This window comes from Heloderma suspectum, chromosome 4 (assembly GCF_057233095.1).
Source record: "Heloderma suspectum isolate Gila_16-S chromosome 4, 16-S_ref, whole genome shotgun sequence".
Classification (NCBI taxonomy): Eukaryota; Metazoa; Chordata; class Lepidosauria; order Squamata; family Helodermatidae; genus Heloderma; species Heloderma suspectum.
In genome coordinates this window covers 65,070,223-65,092,630 of record NC_139461.1, presented here as the reverse complement: position 1 = coordinate 65,092,630, position 22,408 = coordinate 65,070,223, and the positions used below count along the sequence as shown (strand labels likewise).

General features: G+C 37.3%; 1 protein-coding gene across 3 annotated transcripts in view; it reads right to left on the bottom strand.

Moving 5' to 3' along the window:
- Positions 1-22,408, bottom strand: part of PLAG1 (PLAG1 zinc finger) — a 35,621-nt gene that overhangs the window by 11,749 nt on the left and 1,464 nt on the right. For 2 of the 3 annotated variants that reach the window (XM_084849492.1, XM_084849489.1), the window contains exon 2: positions 813-916. The gene's annotated coding sequence lies outside the window, so the exon portion shown is untranslated. Of the gene's footprint in view, positions 1-753; positions 917-22,408 lie in introns of all 3 variants that reach the window. The other variant, XM_084849491.1, reaches the window with a different exon arrangement.

The window sequence follows — 22,408 nt, the reverse complement described above, 5'->3', positions numbered from 1 at the left end:
ACCAAAAATACATTTCAAATAGCTGTATCTGGATTGGAGATAAAATTTGAACAAATTCAGTCAACTATAGATGAATTCCTAAGAATCTCAAGTTTTCTAACCATTTTTAAGGGAATGTTTCAAATAATGTGCAGAATTAGAAATATCTTTATTACTCTAAAATGTAACAATTGAATTCACTATGTGGATACAAATGCTAATGAATTACGCACAGATTTTTCCTTTTTATATTATTGCTTCTGTGGCCAGGATCCAAGAGGCATGTGCATAAAGCACAAGCGGAAAACTGATCTTTTCTTACAACAACTCTTTGTGCTACACTGAGGGTGCCCCAGACTTCAGGGGCAGCTTTTGGGGAGATGGAAGAAGATGAAGGAATGCAAGGGACTGCTGTAGGAAAGGAGAATCAGAAGGTCCTGGTATGCAAGCAGTACAGTGCACATGGTCCTTTGGAGCCCAGCCATTTAAATTTGGTTCTGCTATTTCTAGGGTTAATTTCTAAATAATTAAACCACTCAATTTATTATCCTAGATATCAAGTATAGCTAAGTCAAGTGTGGATGTACAGGCTGAGCAATGCAGACAGTATTTTAACACTGATGTTCAAATATTACACTTCTCAAAGACCAGCTGAAAAAAAATTGAGTAATAATGCCTATTTCCAGCTTCAGCATATTATTATTCACATTGGTTCTTTCACAACTGTAGGATAAATGATAAAGTATCAAAGACCATTTAAGCAATATTTTATACCATTTTAAAAGGTGTTCATACTCAAAACAGATTTATGGTAGCCTCTGTTCAGTGCACACCTGGTGACGGATAACGAAGAAAAACCTTCAGATTTTGGTCTTAACCAGTTCCACTGACATGTCTAGGAGCAAACCAGAATCCAGTGCTTCCCATTTTTGCTGATCTGAAAAACAAAGAAGAAGGGGCTAGACATTAGTGAAAAAATTAACTTCAGAAGACTAGTTGCCAAAGGGAAAGAAAAATAGTCCATGCTAAACATTATGATATAATAATTAATCATGATCATGATCCAGATTTTCTGTATGCAGAGAACATATAGCTGGCTCTATACAGAGGTCTAGAAGCCAGCTAGGCATTAGAGGAGATGTTAGACAGCTTATTCCCTCTTCTCCTACTCTTGGTTCCGACTTGGTGTTCAAAGAGTGCTGCCAGACAGTACAGTTCTCCTCGGGGTGCATCCAGATACCTAATCTTCAGCAGACTAACTGTATGAGGAGCAGCTTTGCACATGGGTCTGAGTCACTGAATATGCCCAGTAGAAGAATGTTCTGTGAGGTGGTGCCATTAGTTGAGAGCCAAGAGCAATTAAAAGTAGTCAGATGGTTCACTCGTCAGTGCCCCTCCCATTTGCTTCCCCTTCCCCTTCTTTCTTGCTCCTTCTCTTTGCTTTCTAACCCTCTGCATATGGACCCAATGTGCTATGCCCTCAGAGAAGCTGGATCGCAGACTATGCATACAAACTTACCATTACTTTTAAATTAACACAAAATATGAGCAGAATGGTTAACCATAAAAGATGGCTACATTACATAACAGTAGTATTATAAGCCAGCTTTAAGGATGAGGACAACCATGTTTGAGAATCGGTTTTGAGGTGTGTCTATAAATACGAGGGGAGAGGGAGACTGACTTGATTTGAAATAGGGAAACAGCAGTGAGAAAAAAGCTTAGGTACTATCCCCCCTCTCACCACTTCTCCAATCACGATCACTCGCTCCTGAAGTGGAGTTAACAGTTTTTACAAAAGGGATGATGGGCATTTGTTACATATGTTTGTGTGCAACATCAAGCTTGTACCTAGTCTATGAATTTGAATTGTAGTATGATCCCCAATACATACAATAGGACTCTGCACAGATCATGTTTTAATTTTGACCTTTCAACATAAAGCACAACGCAAAATGTTTTAATGCATACAAAACAGTTTGTCTGTCAAAGTACATTAGAGAAAACAAGATCACATTACAAGCAATGTTATTTTGGACATGTCAGACAATAACTTAATATCTTCAAAAGTTGACCATATTACTTTTAATGGCACTTCGAGATGCCTATTTTTTTCCACTCTTCACTTTTGTGTGTGTACAGTGCAGTATAGAGCTGATGCCTATTAATATTCTTCAATAGTGCAAAGATCCACACATGCCCAAAGCCTTTGTACGCACAGTAGGTGAGTTTATTTACTTCCAGCTGAGCCAGTTAATTCTTTTCTACCTATATGAGAACAGAGTAATTAGAGATTTATATGATAGCAGTTTTACCATAGAGCACATCGTCTCCAACACAGAATCTCTTAGCTGAAATTCATTTTTGCTTTTAAAAACAGTGGGTTCAAAGGCTCTCTGTTGCAAAACCCATAATGAACAGCCTAAAGATTCACTGATGCTCCATACTTTTGACAACAAAAGGCTAGAAAAAACTAAGGGTAGATTCAAATGACAATGCAGCACAGTAGCTACAAATAATTGTATCACATGAATCCCCAAGGTTAGGAAACTGGTTAAAATATAGCAAACAATGAGTAGTCATAGGGACTATTTTAAAAAATAACACACACTAGACAATCATCTGGTAACCAGAAAGCCAATGAAATGGCCAGGTTAACACTAGAACATTTATGAAAGTAAACAGAATGTCGATTGTAAGAGAGCTATGGAAACCTCCCCAATGGTTTAGAATTGGCTCCAAGATATTAGGTTCAAAGTAGAAAAATAATTGAAAATCAGTTTGTATTATAGCAGTTAAAGACACACACTGTTGAGAAATGAAAGGATTGTAAAACAGAACAGGATTCTAATATCATAGTTTAATCTCTGCTTTAGTCATTTTTAGACCACTGTGAGTGAAAGAAAGAAAGAAAGAAGTACATATATTGGAGTGATGAATCATCTTCCTTATAAAGATAGATTTAACTATTTAGGATTTTTTAGTGTAGGAAAAAAATACATGATAAATGTTTAAAACAATCACCAGTGAGAAGGGAAGTAACGACTAGCTAAGATAGCCAGTGCCTCTATTTTATGACTTTATAACCCGCCTTTCTGCTTAAAACAGCAGCATAAAGGGGGATAGCAACAAAACATTTGAACAACAAACTTTCCACATAAATCTACAAAAATAAATCATCCACCAGCAGTAGAAATAGCATAATCGCAATTCAATGCATAATCAATAGCTGCTGCTACAATATATGATTGTATTTTTAATCCTAATGATGAACTAGGCTTCTTCAAATTATTGAGAAAGTACTTAAGACTTATGTACACATGAGACCTTTCAGTCAAAATCAAATCTCAACAAACTGATAAGAAAACAGCACTTCCATGATTTGAGTGCTTTCAAATTTAAGCACATATTTAAAAATTAGTTGATCAAGATAATAAAGCCAAGATGTGTAATACAAGTTTTAAAAAACATGGGTTTTTTTACTTATTTATCAAAAGCATTTTTACCCTGCTGTTTAGCTAAAAAGGCTCCTAGAACAGACTATAAAGATCAGTTGTAAAACAGTCCCTACTCAGGCTTGCAATATAAAAGACATTACATATGGGGGAAAAGGATGGGGAGGGAGGAGGAAAAAAGCAAACTACTTCTAAAAGCATTCTTGTAATGACTAGCAGGAATGGAAACCGTACACGTAGTTGGATAGAATGGCTGCCACTATGTAACAGCTGTGGAGAGCCAAATGCAGCTGAGCTTTCACCAGAGGTGATGGAACAGGCTTGCTTCTTTTCTCTCCCTCTGCTCTGCAGCATGATGGTTTAGATACAGATTTATGTATGTAAAACGGGTTTGGTGGAAGGAGACTTTCCCACCCCTCCCTGCAGCAGCCCCTTAAGCCCTATGAAAATACTACACAGAGGTTGAGGATTCTGCTGAATGGAGTAGACTGGTGTGATGGGGGGTGGGGGAAGAGGGGAACACCCCACTCCCTCCTCACCACAGCAGTCCTTCCAACCCCACTAGTCCTGCTGTAATAGTGCACAACACAATACAAATAATCTAACCGACCTGTCAAAGGCTTTATATATACATTCAACAGCACATTTCAAAGTTGCACATGTAGTTTTCTACATGGGGAATAAATTGCCTATCTTGCAGACTGAATGAGAAATTCTTATCCATCAATATCAATTTTTAGCAATCAGCATGCAGGTCAAGAATAGGCTGATCTACCCAGTGTAATTTCTATTTGGAAAACCAAGATCAATTTACAAGAGTATTCCAGATATTAAGGGACAAATTCTAGGCCCAGGAATTTATCTACCTATCAAGTTTACCAGCCCCCCACCACACCCCAAAGTGTATCACTCTGTTGGAGGAACCATGCTTAAGAACTCTTAAGTATAATCTGCAGTCATGCACCAGGTCTAATCATACAAAGTAAATATTGCAATTTAAGGATATATGCAAGGAGAATGCATGCACAGAATAGGTAAGTTCAAAAGTCCAAAATACTAAGCTAGAGATTTAGCACAAGGTGGAATGACTGAATCAGCACTATACTTGAAGGTTTTAGCTCAGTAGATTTTATTACATCTTCATCATTCAACAGAATCTCTCAATGAGGATTAAACACTTCTTATAAGTCCAAAGAATTGCAGCAAAAGTAAATGGGCAATATAAGTGTGAACTCTAGTTGTACTCTTGGTCATCCAACCAAATAACAAATGTGATGGTTTCGTGTGGAATTCCTGTTGATGGACAAGACAGGTAGGCTTGCCCACCAAAATCCAATGCATTGGAGTTGCACATGGATTATACAGCACTATTTTCCAAATTTCTTCTCATGACATATGATATGTAGAAAGGTGAATATGGTATCAAATCCCATGTTTTCAAGGTTGAGGAAACCAATGGACATATTATCATGACTGTCAAATACAATAAACAAACATATATGGGGTTTATGCTTTTCTCCTTCAGGGTTTATACAGGACTGTATCATACTATTTCAGATACTGAAGTTTGGACATTTACATCCATGTTTAGGATGCACCAAAAAGCACAGAAATTGGAAGTTGTAAGGTTCTACTTGACCGCCACACTGTGTAAAAAGTAAACCATTCTACAGTTTCCTATTGTGCTTTCTTACAACTTAGCCTCCATCCATATCTTCCTTTGAACTGTCAGTCTCAAGCTTCTTCCTGTGCAGGTTGGGATAACCAACAGAGCCAAGCCAAAGGTTACAAATCAAATGAAGGGATGGTAATTCCTCCCTCCCTCCCTGCTCCCAGCAACACATTAATAGCTGTACTTTAAAAGGCTTGTGATAATGAGAATGTCCTACATGGTCTTTAGGTTTTTGGATATGAGAGCAAAGTCCTTCCCTAGATAGCCTCTGGAATTTGTTGTTAAATCACACTGTGGAAACATGAAAAATGAGCAAATATGATCTCAGTCAAGCAAGGGTGTTGAAGCTTAAGATGGTGCCATCAAGCATGATGGTGTTTGTGTACACCGCATGAGAAAATGGTTTGACCCTAACTATACCACTTTTAGCCTTGGACCTTCTCACTGTTGGTAATGCAGCCAACACCTTTACCCTGAGAGAATGCAGCCCTTGGGTAGAAAAGCATCCCCCATCCCTGATACAGCTGAAGACTATACATCAACCATACTTTGTACAGACAAAGCCCAATCACAGTAGGTACCATAACACCCTGAGGAGGTTATTCAATCCAACCATTCAATCCCACAAGCTTCTTTAGAAGCTGACTAGTTTCTAAGGCAAGTATCCATCCTGTCCTGTACTTGGGTTCCGGTGCAAAATGTATGTCAAAGATTGCAATCCTATCCACACATACTTAGGAGCAAATATGCACTGTAATTGTAATCAAAGGGTATTCTAGAGTTCCCTACACGGGAGTTACTATCTCGACAAACCAAAGAGGGAGATTTAAAAGATGTCTAGGACACCCAGACTAAATCTGACTATTCTAATCAACCTTGATCTGAGCAAACAGAAACGTGTTAGATCATAGAGCATTTATATATATGAAATCCCAACTTTCTCTGATATTACATCAGACTAAAATTGAAGTTCAAACTCTTAATCTATTATGACAGAATACTGTGATATAGTTTTGGGCTCCCTCTTTACCTGAGCAGTAGGAAGTTGCAAGGTGTTGCTTGTGCGGAGAATGTACTAGACAGACATGGCGTGGGTGATTTCTACTTACAAATATACACAGTGAGAATGTGGGAGTACCCTGACAATCTTTAAAGAAGCATCAATTCTCCAAAATCAAACAGCATGCCCTGAAAGCAAGTACCCCTAAAGAAACTTCTTGCCAGCGAGTAGCAAAACTCAGACTTTTGTCTTTTTTGCTAGCTACAAGTCAAGTGCCAACCATGGTGCCAAAGCACATACACATGCAGGTGGGGTGTCCAGTATTTTAGTAGCCACAAGCATTAATGGGTCCAATGGCTTATTAAAGCAAGCATCTTTTAGTAATCAGCAGCCGCAAAAGAAACATCTTTTCAGTTCTTTTTGTATTTTAAGCATCTTTTGTATAGTTAAGATATACAAAAGCCTAGAACAAGGGCAGGCAACCAGAATGGGGTGGTGGGCCAGTGACCCACCACCCAGGCCACTGTGGGCCAAATGACATCAGGGAATAGTACCACATGCAGTGCCATCATTTGGTGCCAGGCAGGAGGATGCTCCCAGTGCATCTGCCAGGAATTGGCTTCGCTGCACGTGGTGGCTCTTCTCTCATCAGAGAAAGGCTGTGCACAGTGAAGCCACTTTGACTATCTTGTGCCTTCTCCCACTTGTCCAGTGGTTGTAGGAGTTCCTGCAGGCTCTGGACAAGGGGGATCCATCACTCCCCCAATCCTCCAATCCTTAACTGGAGATAACAAGGGGATTCCCCTGCATGCTGCTCACCCTCCTTGTTAACTAAGTGCAGATCAGCGATAAGGGGATTCCTTTCTTCACCTCCTCCCCAAGCCCCTGGTAGCCTCCAGATCAGGGGGCACGGCTTTTGGAGGAGGGTGCCCAACCATCCACAGGTCAGATTGGGCATCTCACACAGCTAGAGGTTCTCCTCTACTGGGGGGGGGGGATATAGAGGGACTATGTGTGGGCGGTGCGGGGAGAGAACTGCAGATTGTGATCTACTGGTAGATCTGAGTGGTTTGCAGTAGATCTCCAAGGGTTTCTGACTTTTAACAAGAAAAAGGGGACAAAAAATACCCCATACTTTCTGCCATGGCTGGCCTTATAGTAAGTGCCTATCTCCCTGCCTCAGTATTCCTGATTTGTAAAATAGGAATTTTAATTAGTTGCTTTTGATCAGGTTATTGTTCAGTTCTGCCGGCCCATTTCAGAGCGATGTGTTAGAATCCCCTATCTATGGCGACTCACATGTTGATTTGTGTCTGGTAGATCTCAGCATTCTATTAAGAAACAAAAGAGATCCCACAAGACTGAAGTCTTGCATCTTTATCATCAGAGGACTGGCTGGTAAAGATGCAAACACAAACAGCCTTTTAATTTATAAGATTTATATACCGCTCTATATCCAATAAAATAACCAAGCAGTGAACAATAAAATCATCATCACCATTATCATACAGAATTAAAACCTTTAAAATCAAAATGTGACAATAAAACCATATCTAGTTAGTCAGGGAAGGCTAGTTTAAATAAAAATGCATTCAACAGGCACCAAAAACAAAATAATGTTGGTGCCTGCCTGACATTAACAGGCACGGAGTTCCACAAAGAAGGAGCCAATACACTAAAGACGCTACTTCAACAAGACTCCAAACAGACCACGGGTCTGTGTGGAACCACAAGGACTGCATCATTGGATGATCTTAGTGACCAGGCAGGCTGGTAATGGAGAAGGCACTCTCTCAAGTATCCTGATCCCAAGTTTCTAAGGGATTATATACCAATAACAAAACCTTAAACCTGGCTTGGTAGCAAATAGGCCAGTACAGTTCCTTCAGTAGAGGTGTTACATGCTGAAAAGGGACAGGTCCTGACAACAGTCAAGGTGTTGCATTCTTCACTGGCTTCAGCTTCTGGATCAACCTTAATGGCTGCCCCGCGTAGACTGCACTGTAGTAATCCAGTATTGAGGTTACTAGCATCTGTACCACAGTAACCAAACTATCCCTATCCAAGAAGGGCTATAGTTGATGTACAGTCGAACCTGGAAGAAGGCACTCTGAGCTTCTGTGGCCACCTGGGGCTCCAGCGACAAAGATGGATCCAGGAATACCCCCAGACTATGAACCTGATCTTTAACACACAGTACATTTTTATATTCGTTGTTTACTAAAATAAAATAAACATGGTAATTACATCACTCTCTAAGGCATCAAAACATTTTTTGATGCAAATGACCCTATGCAAACTGTTTTAATTTGCATAATATAGTTTGCATCTGAAAATGATGAACTTGCATTGGAAATTTTTCCTGAAAGCCCACAGCATTGCCCTCTGCACTCAAAAACCTGCTCCTGAGGCTAGGGGGACCTAGTGCCTCAAGCACTGAAGCAGGAAGTGGGAATAACTGAAAAATAGGTAAGCCACCAAGTGAATAGAAGTGGCTTCGACTTCTGCAACTACACCTTTGGATTCAAGGAGATATCTTCATTTCCCTATATTATTTTTATCCTCACAACTTCATCTCCCCCATGGCAATTGGTGTTAGGAAAAAAGCTACTACTGGTACCAGCTGGGGAGAGAAGCGGGTTATAACTACCTTCCTCAAATGCAGCCCTAATGAAAATTCCCACAACAAACATCTATTTAGAGTCTAGGGCAGAATTCAATGGGGCACTTACACCCTCGGTGATTCCCTTCCTCAAGTGGTGGGTGACACCGATTGCACTGCACAAGCGGGACCCACCGCTTATGCAAGGAAGATTTAGGGCTTCCTAGAGGAAGCCCCCAAACAAGTGGAAACACGAGTTTCTGGAAGGAGGCGGGTCGGTGGAGCTCTCTTATGTGAACTCCTCCGACCTGCCTCCCTCCAGAAACAAGCATTTGACTCATTTCAGGTTATCATGGAAGCACTAAATTGCAGTTGAGCAGAAGTTGCAATGTAATCAACAGGGCAGAAGAGAATTGCTGGGAGCAGAAGCGCCCCATTCTGCCCCTGGTGTCAACATCTGATACTTTGCCCCTGGTGCTGTAGTCTTATTTACCACTAACGTATTTATTTAAAATATATATAGTCCACCTTTCTGGACAAGTGAGATATATACTATTACTAGGACTCTGGACTGCAGGTTGTCTTATTATATACAGATGTCCAAATCTACTCTGTTATGATCTGTACCCATTTATAGATTTACAACTTCACCAGTCAAGATCTACAACGGCATTTAATCACTTCCCCTAACACTGTTGCTGCTTTCCAAGGTACAAGTTGGCTTTTTGTGCATATACCACATTCTCGTCTATAAAAATAATGAAAAAGTGGTGTACAACTACAAAATTTAAAAAATGTTACCAAAACCCACAAATTTAAAGAAAGGAAAGGCAACACTTCAAATGGTTACATCAAAAATATAGCTATTTTGAGTCATCGGTAAAACATGTCGATAACTTTTTAATCCAGCAAGAGAAATCTAACTGAGATTAGACTGGGTACACTTGGGTTGGCAAAGGATTTCATAACATGGACATTGGTACAGAGAAAGTGCAGCTCCATGCCGCTGCAGCACTCACATCTGGAAAAGATAGGGCATGGAACTACCTTTAGCGCTCACTGTTCATATCAGCAAATTTTAAGAGAATGTTTTGCTTAAACATGATGAGCATATTCAAGCAACAAAACTTTAAAAAGCTTTGGCAGCTGTTCTAGAAATCCGAGCATCTGCTCACCAATTGGTACACACTAATTTGTGGATTATGTTAATCCTAGTCCTTATTTTGGCAGCTGTTTTCATCAGGTACCAGCAGCATGTCAGACTGCGATCTAAGATAGCTCACAGAATGTTCACACTTACATTTTTTTAATTTATTTGATTATTGATTCCGGTTCTGTGTATCTAGTCAGCCATTACCTCTATTGGATTGGTCCCCCAGACGGACCATGAGGGGCAACATCAATTCAAGTATGTGTGAAACAAATGGTGAAGCTAATGCTGTGCTCTGAGTACTTTCTAAAACCCATTGACTGCTTATTTAAAGCATATAGCCTCACAACAACTTCGTATTCAGCATGTTCAGAGACAATTTGGGCTGTGTAGAACATACCAAAAGATCTAAATGTAACATTCTTTTAGAGATAATTGTTATTTAACCATGTCTAGAACATAGAGGAATTCTGTGAACATTTGGGTTCAAATGTTATTGGCAACAGCTATATGGTGATTAGACAAAGCCTTTGCAAGCATCGCAATGCTTCTGGAATTTGAATAAAGAATAAATTTTATTAACGTAAGTTTTTAACTTGTTGAACTTCTGGTTTTTTAGGCAAAAATAATACAGATATGAGCGGATACTGCTAAGATACTTCTCACAAATATGTATTTTAGATAATACCATTAGAAAATTGTCTTCCTTAAAGCTGACGTACACATCTATAACAAAGGTTTTTAAAGGGATTATGTTTGTCTTACACAGAATTTTCTATTCTGAAAAGTTGTAAAATTAGAAGGTTAATATTTAGAACAGTGAATAGATTTTACTGTGGTAGTGCCTTATTCACTGGATCTTAAGTTGCTCTTCAGTTCACACAAGGGATGGTACTTTTACCAATTTCACAATCCATCTGCGGTTTCCTGCACCATATCCCACACTATCCCAAGGGTTCCCCAGTCCCCAAGAACAGACTTTCTGGGGCTGAAGGGGGCTGCATGGTGAACAGGAGAAAGCCCCATTCTGTGAACATGAACTCTGTTCTGGAAGAAAAGTAAGGATACAAACCAGTAAGTTTACTTCTCAATTAAACTGAATTCTAGCACTACAGCTGAAATGATTTCTTGCTGAGGTATGTGTTTTATAGAACTTGGAAAAAAGCATTTTGTACTTGGTGAAGTAATAGGTTTCAATTTATTTAGTAAATTAAGAGGTAAACACTGAACTGCATTCTTATACATAATTCCTATTGCTGTTGCAAGGCTACTAAAACTTCAATTTTCAGTGCATACCTGAGGTTAGCACTGTCCTTGCTAAAAAAAAAAGGGGGGGGCGGGCGGTATGATTAAAAATAATGTTTGGAACAATCTAGCTTAACTGAATAACTCAAGAATAAAGAATGCTATACAATAACTTGGGAGGGAATTTCAATCTGATTCAAATTTGTCACTTAATTTTACCATACAAGGCCTCCAATTTAGTTATTACTAAATTTTATTTACTATTACTCAATCAGTTACTAAATAACTAAATAATATTATTATTGCTCAAGATTACTTAGCAAGCTGAATGGCTTTGCTGAGTTTTCAGCCTGGCTATCCTAATACAGACTCACTTTCTTCACTTACTATACCAGCCAAAATGTAAAATTCCTTTGATCAAAATTAACATGCAATGGTTATTTCCTCACATACAGTGGTGAGAAAAAGTTTGTCAGAACTGTCACATATTTCCAACCTAAAATGTTATTAGGTCTAAATCTAACCGCATAGTCTCAGATAAAGAACAATACATAACCTTTATTAAACAAATGACATACAAACATGATGCTTTTTCAACATGTATCCACAAGGGATTCATTCTTCAATATGCATGTGTGAAAAAGTATGTGAACCTTTAGATTCAGTACCTGGTGGCACCCCCTTGAACAGCAATTACTTCAAGTAAACGTTACCTGTAACTGTTGGTCAGTCTCTCACATCGGTTTTGAGGAATTTTGGCCCATTCCTCCTTACAGAACTGCTTCAACTCCATGACATTTGAGGGCTTCCTTGAATGAACAACTTGCTTCAGGTCCTGCCATAATGTTTTGATGAAGTTAAGGTCCAATCTTAACTTAGACTAGGCATTTCTAAAACACAGAATGTCTTCTTCCACAGCCATTCTTTTGTAGATCTGCTTGTATGTTTAGGATTATTGTCTTGAGGCATGACCCACTTTCAGTTCAGCTTCAGCTCACGGACAGATGGCCTGACATTCTTCTCTAGAATCTTCTGATACACTGCAGAATCAATGGTTGTGTCAATGATGGCAAGCCATCCAGGTCCTGAGGCAGCAAAGCAGGCCCAAACCATCACATTCCTGCCACCATACTTGACAGTTGGGATGAAGTCCTTCTGTTCGAACTCACGTGTTAGGAAATGTTAAGTTTGGCGAAAAACAAACTTAACACACAATGTTCATTTTAGATAGTGGTTTCCTCCTATCTATCGACCCATAAATACCATTCTTGTTCAGTCTTTTTCTGATCGTTGAGTCATGAACACTCACATTAGCCAAGGCAAGAGTGACCTGCAGATCCTTGGATGTTACTCTGGAGTTCTTTTTGACTTTCTGGATGATGTGCTGGTTTGTTCTTGGAGAGATTTTGGTAGGAAAACTGCTCCTGGGTAGAGTGACTGTGGTCTTGAACTGTCTCCATTTGTAGACTCTCTGTCTGACATTGGATTGTTGGAGCCCCAAACACTTAGAAATGTTTTCTAGACTGGTGAGCAGCAATAAATGCATTTCTGAGGTCCTCAGAGATATCTTTTGACCATGGTATGATGTGTTTCCACATAACCATATGGGGAAGACCAAACTCAAAGGTTCTGATCCTTTTGTAGGATGGGGCCTCCCAAACACACCCTGAAGATCTACCTAATTACTTAAACACCTGATTCTAATTATTCCCCTTAATTGGGCTGATCCAACCAGGTGTTCACATACTTTTTGACATACCCTGACTCTTAAGTACTCATTGTTTGCCTAATTTATACATCATTTTATTTCACAAGACATGGAATAGATTAATATAAACCCTGCTGGATATTTAGAAAAGGACTGGTTTTGATTCACAAAAGCTATCATCATAAAACTATGGAATTTCCGTAAATATCATTAGGGTTCACAACTTTTTCTCGTCACTGCACTACTCAAGGTAACATTTGTAGCCACAACAGGAGAATTCCTTAATCAAGAAAATCAGGGCCTGTTTCACCATAATGTTCTGAATTTGTGGTTTACTAGTAGAAGTATTCTACACATGATAGAAACACATGAAAAGCTTACTAGAAAGTGTCATCCACACATATTATTCTAGGATGATACTATGACCCAGATCATGATGTATATCCAGAGGCGGTGGGAATCATGGGTTGAGGGCACCACCACCCTGCTACTATGGGGACAAGAGAAAAAACTTTTAAAAAGAAACCTGTGCAGGCATGTCTTCCTGGCTTGTAAGCTGCTGTCCACTAGTGTGTAGACGCCAGCTTCACTGTGTTCAACCGCACATACATGCCTAGCATGGAAGCAGAGAACATCCCCAGCAGCTGGGGGAAACAATGAGGACTCCTAGGTGGAGGGCGACCTCGCTGGCCAATCTTGTGATACTTAAGTTGTAAAGAGAGAGAGAAGCTTCCTAGCCTAGCAGCCCCCCAGCCAATCAGAATGAAACTGAAGGGGAAGGGTAAAATGGGCAGCAGTAGGACTTGCACTAACCACTAAAGTGTTTAGATGAGGGTTGTTTTGTGTCCACTGCGGGGCTAGTTAGGGGAGTGTCTACTTTGCTTTTGATACTCAGCTGGAGCCATTTTTTGGCTAGGTTTTCAAGTTTTGTTAGAACTTCCTTCCCATTTGCCAAGAGGAGCCAGCCAGAACAATCCAGCAGTGAACCCAAATGTACTTACAAAAAATATTTTCTTGCCTTTTTTTTTTCCAGGGGGAAGGGACAGCAAGCTGTTATTGCCCCTTTTCTGCTTGTAGTATGGCTGGGTTTTTTTTTTCTCTATTTCTGCTTTGGTTTGGAATTTTTTCCAGCTCCGAATCTGCTTGCAGCATGGCTATGAATTTCTTTCAGCTCCATATGTACTTGCAGAGTGTGTGTACGTGTGCATGATTTGGGGTGTTAGAGGTTGCAGGAAAATCTCTCATTTAAAAAATATTTGGATCTGTGATTGCATGGAAGAAAATTACTGCTGTTTTTTTTAACTACTTAGCTGGGTTTGTTATTGCATGACGGCTTTGGATGGATGCTCTATTGCTTTCACAATTGAGTTGGCTTTATATGATTGCATGGAGGCAATGGATGTTCTGTTGCTTTAACTATTTCTTGGGAGATAACAGGGAAAAAATGAATGGATGATCTGTTTTGAAAATTCACTGATGGGTCTATGGTTCAAGGGAAAAAAGGGAAATCACTTTAAATCTATCTTAATGTTTTTATTCCAATGTTATGGAATAAATCAATTAAGGGTACAATCTTATGCGTGTTTAGGCAGCATGGCTGGCTGGAGAATTCTGGGAACTGCAGGATGCACAGGATTGTATCCTAAATTAGATTTAACGTGATTCCGCATCCCCAGAAAAAAATATGGCCTTTGTTTGATGCTCTTCTGCATCTGTTGTTTCTGGGCTGTTGCACTCTGTTAAGTCTGAAAAAAATCCTATATGGCTGGCCAACTGTTCTGCCTTTAAAAGCTCCTCTGCCCTTACTCTGTGTTTTTAGTTGGCTCTGCCCCTGGCGATCCCTTGGCTCTGATTCTGTTGACCCACATTGTGCATCACCAGTCAGATCACACACTAGCCACCACTATGTAGATCCAGTTCATGAGGTAATTGTATTAAATCTAGCAAAATGTCAGAATTGGTCTCTATTTCACCCATATGTATGGTTCATGGCTTTATTTTAAGCTGGCTCTGTATATTTTTATAAAAGCATCAAGGCTCTAATACAGCCTTCTCCAACTTGGTGCCTTACAGATGTGTTGGCCTACATAATACAATGAATGGCCATTGACCATACTGGCTGGAGATGATGAGAATTGTAGCCCAATGCATCTAGAGGGCACCGGCTTGTGTAAGGGTATGTAGTATGATGGAACCCTTGATATTAGGTCAATAAGCCTCTCTCAGAACGGACTGTTCCTAACTTTAAAATACTCACTGTGATTCAAAATAAAGACGTCATTACGTGTTTTTTTTAAGAATTGGAATTTCATCTTGAATCAGTGTAATGAGGTCTCTGAAACATCAGGACAATTAAGGAAATTTCCTATTTATGTTCTCAATTAAAACAAAGATATGAAATGTCTGACTTCCTCTTCCAAAGAATGTATATATTATGGGAGCAATTCTCTCTTTACAAAGATTTCATTCCTTTCAGCATACATTTACACTGAGTAAAACTTTGCATAAATGCAGTTTATGTAAGTAGTACACAATGGAAGTTTACTTCAGGATGTTTTGGAAAAGCTTATTAAAACTAAGTATTTTATTCAAGAAAGTACAGATTACAAAATGAAAAACAGAATCAAGGAATAGCAAAATTAACTTTAATAAGGAGAAGCAGACATTCAGATTTTCTACAAATAAAGGAGAATTTTTAAAAATGAGGGGGACTAAGTAGACCAGTGCAAGGCAGAGTTTGTTCATTATGAGCCAACTACAAAGTACCATGTACTTCGCTGTAATTAGTACTCCAAGGATTTAAATTCTTTCATCAGAATAAAGTTTGAACAGAGTTATGCTCTGAAGATACCACTATACAACATCTATACAACATCATCGCCCAGAGTGGCTGGGTGACCAGTCAGATGGGCGATTAATAAATTTAATAAATAAATAAATATATTTAATACTCTATACTAGGCAATATGTTTTAAAAGTGTATTTCATTGCACATACTTAGGAGGATATAAGCAGTATCAAAACAAGACAGGGAGAACAAGAGTTCACACAAGTCTGTATTTTAACTTTAGAATGAAAAACAGAAGATGACCAAGATTAGCAATATAGTGTTAAGATCTATGGAACAAATTTAATGATCATGATCCAGCATTATTGTTGTAGTTAAAAACCCATTAACTCCAACTGAATTTGAGGCTATGCACTAGGTTATAACAAATATTTATAGAACATTGTATACTACTATTGTCTACAGATACAATGATAAAACCATCAGTAATCATAGTGGATACAGTTGACCTTTATTAAAAAGCCAATTATTTTGTTTCAATTTCTTCTTCTTAATACTATTATGTTTGGTGTGGTCAATAGTTAATGGATGTGAACATTAGTAGCAATAAGTTCAGTCACAGACTCATAGGCTGGCTCTATGAAATCTCTCCCAGCTTTCTATGGGTTTTCATGATAAATAAAATTGTTCTCCACCCCAGACATTAGGGGCAGAGCAGGTTATAAAGGTCACAGTATGTATTATTGATAATATTAAAGGCAAGTTTCAAGATATATGTACCTATTAAGTATTAGGGTGATTTGTTGTAATAGTAAGCACTGATGTATTCAACATTATTCTCTTTCAGTGATCAGGCTGAACTGCATTACATAAGTTATATATTTATGGAAAAGGTTTAAATGTATACATATTTCTAGTATAAAAACACTGAAGAAAATACACCAGCTTCAGCTAAATTGGCATTTTCTAGAAGCAAGCAATGCTTGAGCTGTACTAGATACTTAGCTCATAGTTTCTTGAAGTCCCCTAGAGGAGAGAAATTAAACCTGCACCAGCTAAGTACACTATTCCAACAAGCAAAATGAGCTTTAACAACATCTGCTGGACTAACAAAAAAAGTCTATCAGAAAGTTTTTTAAAACTTTTATACCTATCATTTACCTCTTTAAACATATGGCCAAGCTCTTCTGAACAGAGAAGTGATACACTGGTGACAGTTGGAGTATTAAGTGATCCTGTCATATAATACATACCTGTCCCTTTCCAGATACATTCTCAGACAAAAATGTTGGGGATTTTAAAAAACGTTTAGTATCAATAAGGAAAATAATTATAATGTATATGTAATCCCCCAAAGCATATGGTATCCAATTATCGAAACGACAAATAATTCTGAAAATGTTAGAACATGATTTGTCAGTATTAAATTTAAACCTAGCATTTAATATTAAATTTTAAAATATTTCCGTTCATTTAGAAGAAAAATATTTTATATGATTATCTTCAAATATACTGTATATCTAAAATTTTCCAGGCTGTTAATAACTCCTCTAAACAAATCTCAGTCACTAGTATATCACAAAGATGTCTTTAAAAACTTAGCTGTAGTACCACAGTACACTCACCATACATCCATATGCTATCAGGATTCCCTTATTACATATTATATATATATCTCAGACTGTAACAGCAGTTTTTCAACAGAGCTTTTTTTTTCTTTCCAAAAATGCAATTGCAATATCTCATTAACCACAAACACTCAGGTATGAAGAAACCATTCAACATATAAAAATGTGGAATACTACCATTACACTTCTCAAACAAATGGAAAAATACATTTTCTAACACACTACCTCAGTAGTGACTTGACCACCAGCTTTCTGAATTCACTTTACAGTGGAGCTTAGTGGTTACAAAGCAGTAATATTTTTTGTAATTAAAATAGAAGATCCATGTTTAAAATCTTCTTACTGGTAGAAATTCAGTATATCCATAGTAATGATGTTATCACAAAGGTCTGTTCAAAACAGTATTAATGAAACCAGTTTACCCTGTCAGCACATAATCAGACCTAAACTTTTTAAAAATTAGTTTTAGTTGAAAAAAGCTATCAACTAATTCCCATTAAACACTTTCTAATCTGTTTTCTAGGGATATTCTCCACAAAGCAACACATTTGGCACAACGGGTGTAGGTAAGATTATAACAACTTATTGCAAGACACTTACTTTCTCTCTATACTGTATTTCTTAATACTTCCTTAAAAGTATGTTTTTCTTCATTCTCCCTCCCTTTTTATTTCCTTCTCAGTCTTTTAACTTCATTTATTTAAGTCACGAGGTATAGATTCCCATTACGAATATTATGCCTTACTCATAGAATACATTCCTTTTAGAGACACATGCATTAAGAACTATGCTGCTGATTCACACAATATGCTGATCCTTAATTTTTCTTAAAAAATTATAGCAGGTGTATTATACTTAGTTACACCTTTTAACAGTTCTAACATTTAATGAGTTGCAGAGTGGACAAAAGGTATGCAGATACATGCAACATTCTGCTAATATGAACATTCCCTAATATATCAGGTTCCTAACATATAAGTTAAAGATACTGAGGAAGTTCATAACACAAGTCTGTTTATCTAACAGATGTTAACATAACTGCATAATATTTCCTGCTTGTTGACTTCAGCTTTCAAATCTGAACAAAATGCACATGTAACTATCTCAAATTACCAGTACTCACAATAACTTTGGTAATACAATTCTGTAGCAATTTAAAAACAAAACATAGGCAGTAATGTTCTAACAATTATATTGATCATGGGTGTTCAAAGAACATGGTACTTTCATTAAGAAAATATTCTTTGAAAACTCAGTTTTTAAGTATGAGATTCCAACTGTTATTTCTGCCATGCCCTAAGCAAGACATACTGATAAATATACATGGTTAGGTTAGGTAGCTAGAAGATAAGGTACCAATACAGAAAACCAAACAGTTACATATATTATTGTTTATTTAGCGCTAGGTTTTCAGACACCTAACTGTTACAGCCATGGCTACAGAAGTTCAAATGATAGTTAAGCACTAATGTCAAATTTCTATTTGTTACTTATCCAATAGCAAACAAATAAAATTATACACCATTACAAGAAAAAAGGGTATCAATATTTATAATGAGAAGTCACATAATCTGTCTACTCTGATTCTATCCATAAATCCATGCTATTTACAAATCAAGAACTAGATTATAATTGCATTTTATATTCTCTTCCTAATATACACTTTCTCTGTTGCTGAGATGTTTTAGTTGCTTAATGCAGTAGCTGTCTGTCACACATTAGTTTTCAAACATATATTTTATGTCAGATCAGTACAAAAGATTACATTATTCCCATATTTGAATTATTTTACATAGTTCTGAGGCTTTTTAAGCAGTTAGTAATTGGTTAAAGATGGTCAACAGCGTGTTTCGACAAATATGAAATCCTTCCACCAAAACAAAATAATGATATCTGCTTTCAGAACATATTCTCATCATCTGTTCAAATCTTTTAGCATGACCATGCACCTCATGAAGAGACTGGATACTATATGTAAAAATATAAACTGATTAAAAATAATCAGTGCAATTTTTCAATATCCTTTTAAAGAACACTATTTAGTGTAGAAAATTATTAAAATGTCACTATTAGAGACAGATGATAAAACTTAAGGTATAGATTAAGTTTTCAAGGTGCTTTTCTAGTACTATTCTAACTACAAGACAAATTCACAGCTTGAATGAATCAGATGACTGCATTAAAGTGAGCAACTCCAAGCATCTGTACTAACACAGTAAAATTGTGGTAGTAGGGCACCATTTTGACAAAAATGTTTAGTAACAGGATGCCCATTAATTCTAATTAAATTATATATAAACTGAACATAGTTTTAAATATGAAAAATTGAAAAATGAATTTAGACTTCAAACATTTTGCTTAGGAAAAGTACCATCATACAGTAGTTTTGGTCAATAAGATACACTCAAGAACCTTTAGAATCTCTCTGCAGAAGCTGTAGTGTGTTAGAATATGAGTGGTTGTATTAATTGAGCAGTTGCAGAATCCATATAATTTCAAAAAAACATTGTTTTAACTTAACTGAAATGTTCTATACAAGTTCACAATAGCAAACAAATGCAAATATTCTCACAGATCAATACAGCTTTACTAACACCTATACATCCCACTTGTTCTAAGGAGGATTTTTTGCAGGGTACTTCGATTCTTAACACACGAATTCAAATATGTTCTAGCAACAGCTACTTTTGTCAGTCTCCTTTAAATGTATTGTTGCAGCAAACACTCAAAATTAAAGGAACTAAGTTTTCATAAATGGAGTACTTTCATAAGAGAACAAGAAAACAAAATTCAAATTAGAGATTTCAGAAGAATGCATTTATTTTACAATGTATTTATGATGATGCATGCATACTAGGAACAACTGACACAATAAAACTATACCCAAATACAAGTTTTGCACTTATCCATACTATAAAACAGCTTTAAAATGAATACTATGAAGGATCAGCAGATTTCATGTGTTCCTCTGGGGAATCCAGCAATTCATGCCCACACATTTAGTGTTATGGTTAATGCCTGTGATGAAACTTCTCTGTGAGTTCCACAAATTCTGTAGTGTATCAAATGTATTTAGGATAATAACTTGAGGCTACAGGTTTAATTCCTACTTATCCTAAATGCAGTTATGAACTCATTGTCTTTAACCAGTAGTTGAAAATTACTTATCTACAAAAATTTACTCAAGTGACATTCTTAAAACATATGGCATGCATCAGCCATTTGCCAAGTTTGTTAGCTTTTAGGTTTTTTCTTCTGCTTTAATTTAAATGATAAACTGCATGGCAAACCTAGAGAAGTCTTAAATAAAATGAAATCTTTACATAATTCCTTCATGTTAACAGATTAATCTCTCCCCTAATAAGCTTATCTACTGTCTTAAGAATTATTGATGTGTTTTAATTTTTACAAATGATTCACTGGAAAACATGGCATTTTTGTGCAAAAGCCTGAAGCCACAAGGCTATGCCAAGGCCGGTACAAGGCATCTATGATCACAATCCAATGCACACTGGAGAATCAAGCCCCCTTAACTCACTGGGACTTATTTCCAAGTATAAATGCATAGGAATAGGTTGCACATGCAGCAAACCAGATTCAGATATATGGAACAAAAGGAAGTAAAATTGATTAAGTTTCTCTAAGAACTCAGTCCATCACTTTGGGCAGAATACCTGTTATTTGAGTTTAGTTTAGATTTAAATCTAGATAGTATAAGAGCAAATAATTTTCATGAAAATGTAATTGTGCATAAGATACACAAAATCTGTTACAATTTTTTCTGAAGTGCTATTATATTGCACAGAAGTTTGTCAAACATTTAATCCATATAGACAGAGTTTCACATCAAAGAAGCTAAACATTTACAAGTTAAAAATATAGCAAGATCTATCATGAATACCTGTTCCCAACAAATAATGTGGTGTCAAATAACAAATATTAAAAGTACACCTATATAAAATCTGTTTGCATCTTGGACTGTATTTCAACCAAACCAAATCTAGGGGTATTGGAAGTATACACAGGCACCTCATGTAAAATCTGCAAAATAGGAAAGTTGCTTTTGCTAGGTGTGTGATATTAAAATTCTTTCAACCAATCTGAACACTGTTCACAGGTTTCATATATAAACAGGTTTGTATTTAACTGATACAATAAAACTGAAGACACTCAAATACAAGTTATCACCTTATCCATGTCTACAGAATGGCTTTTAATTTATACTATAAAGAGCCACTAGATTTCATGTGTTCCTTTGAGGAATTGTGAACTGGAAGGACAATACTTCAGTTTGCATAAGATTATTTCAATTCCTACACATGCCATTCCAGAATCATGACCAAGACATAGATATTTAATTAAAGTTCAGCTAGCACACACTTTTGAGTTGCAACAGAAAATAAATGCTTGGGTCCAAACAATATCTATCCATTTCTCATACAAAAGAGTAAGCCAATAACCATAGAAGTCCCAATGGATTTAGAGCAACTCCACCAATGTAAGTCACTGACTTGCTTTCAGAGTGTGATTTATGTCTTTACACTCTAACAAATTTAGGACAACTACTTTGCGTTAGCTAGAGATTCTGCATAGGTGAGGATAGTTAGAAGAAAAGAGGAGCTGTCTCTTTAAGATGCCCTGCTCTATCCCTGATCCCACGTGGAAACCAGCATCAGCAGCACTTTCGCATTAACTTCAATGTGATGCAAGACTAGGCATCTTTGATAGAGAGACAGACAGACAGACAGCGAGAAAATTCTTTATGGAATACGAAACAGGTGAAAGAAGCATGCCAGGGAAAATTACTGGTTATCTCTCAAAAGAGGTGATCTCACTACGTATATTTTTAAAATTCTCTTTGTGGCACGTTGTATCAACTTCATACTATAGTAGAATGCACTTTACAGGCAGGGGACCCAAACATTGGGATCCATGGCCAACGAAAAGGTACTCCATATACCGGAAAGAATTACTCTTGTGCATTACATATCTTAATTAGATCGGGAGAAAGGCAATACATAGGTATTACATTTCGCGCCACCTCCCCCTTCTTCCATCTGTGCCCCCCCCCCCCGGCCCCACGAAGAGCATGAAAAGGAAGGTACAAAGTTTGGCAAATATAGCATTTATCTTCTTTGCAATCACTCCTCATTGCCCCAAAGTTGTGCAGCTCGTGCATTC